The sequence below is a fragment of the Rattus norvegicus genome, chromosome 1, assembly GCF_021556685.1.
Source record: "Rattus norvegicus strain SHRSP/BbbUtx chromosome 1, alternate assembly SHRSP_T2T, whole genome shotgun sequence".
NCBI lineage: Eukaryota > Metazoa > Chordata > Mammalia > Rodentia > Muridae > Rattus > Rattus norvegicus.
In genome coordinates, this window is record NC_141534.1 from 1,026,150 (window position 1) to 1,028,048 (window position 1,899).

Here is a 1,899-nt window from a genome sequence, read left to right on the forward strand (position 1 = left end):
TCTTGGGTATTCAAAGTTTTGGGTCTAATATCCAATTATCAGTGAAAGCATAATAGGTGTGTTCTTTTGTGACTCAGTTACCACACTCAGAATGACATTTTCTAGTTCTATCCACTTGCTTAAAAATTTCATGTAGTCATTTTGATGACTTTGTACTACCCATCCTGTAAATGTACCACATTTCTGTACCCATTCTTCTGTTGAAGGACATCTAGGTTCTTCCCAGCTTCTGGCTATAATAAATGAGGCTTCCATAAACACAGTGGAGAATGTGTTTTTGTTATAATTTGGGGCAACTTTGGGTGTATGCCAGGTAGTAGTATAGCTGGGTCTTCAGGTTCTCCTATGCCAAATTTTTGGAGGAACCACCATAAAGATTTCCAGAGTGGTTCTAGCATATTGCAATCTCACCAACAGTGTAGGAGAGTCCCTCTTTCTCTACAACCTTGACAGCATCTGCTGTCACTAAAGATCTTTTCCCCATCTGTTTGTTGTTGTTTTTTCCTAAGAACAGTGTCCTTTGCCTTACAGAAGCTTTGCAGTTTTATGAGATTCCATTTGTCAATCCTTGATCTTAGAGCATAAGCCATTGGTGTTTTGTTCAGGAAATTTTCTCCAGTGCCTGTGTTTTCGAGATGCTGCCCTAGTTTTTCTTCTATTAGTTTGAGTGTATCTGGTTTGATGTGGAGGTCCTTGATCCACTTGGACTTAAGCTTTGTACAGGGTGATAAGCATGGATCGATCTGCATTCTTCTACATGTTGACCTCCAGTTGAACCAGCACCATTTGCTCAAAATGTGATCTTTTTTCCATTGGATGGTTTTGGCTCCTTTGTCAAAAATCAATTGACCATAGGTGTGTGGGTTCATTTCTGGGTCTTTTATTCTATTCCACTGGTCTATCTGTCTGTCTCTGTACCAATACCATTCAGTTTTTATCACTATTGCTCTGGAATACGGCTTGAGTTCAGGGATAGTGAATCCCCCAGAAGTCCTTTTATTTTTGAGGATAGTTTTAGCCATCCTGGGTTTTTTTGTTATTCTAGAAGAATTTGTAATTGTTCTGTATAACTCTCTGAAGAATTGGATTGGTATTTTGATGGGGATTGCATTGAATCAGTAGATTGCTTTTGGTAAAAGTCCATTTTTACTACGTTAATCCTGCCAATCCATGAGCATGGGAGATCTTTCCATCTTCTGAGGTCTTCTTCTATTTCTTTCTTCAGAGGTTTGAAGTTCTTCTCATACAGATCTTTCACTGTCTTGGTTAAAGTCACACCGAGTTATTTTACATTATTTGGTACTATTATGAAGGGTGTCGTTTCCCTAATTTCTTTCTCGGCTTGTTTCTCTTTTGTGTAGAGGAAGGCTACTGATTTGTCATTTTGCTGAAGGTGTTTATCACGTTTAGTAGTTCTCTGGTGGAATTTTGGGATCACTTAAATATACTATATCATCTGCAAATAGTGATATTTTGATTTCTTTCTTTCCAATCTGTATCCTTTTGATCTCCTTTTCTTGTCTCATTGCTCTGGCTAGGACTTCGAGAACTATATTGAATAAGTAGGGAGAGAGTGGGCAACCTTGTCTGGTCCCTGATTCTAGTGGGATTGCTTCAAGTTTCTCTCCATTTAGTTTAATATTAGCTATTGGTTTGATGTATTTGAGGTATTTTATATTATTTTGGACTATTATGAAAGGTGTCCTTTCCCTAATTTCTCTTTTCTCTAATTTCTGGGTTGTTGTTTTTTCAGGAAATTTTCCCCGGTGTCCATGTATTCGAGACAATTCCAAAATTTTCTTCTATTAGGTTGAGCATATCTGGTTTGATGCAGAGCTCATTGATCCACTTGGACTTAAGCTTGGATTAAAGTGGTAAGGGTGGCTTCATTTTCATTCT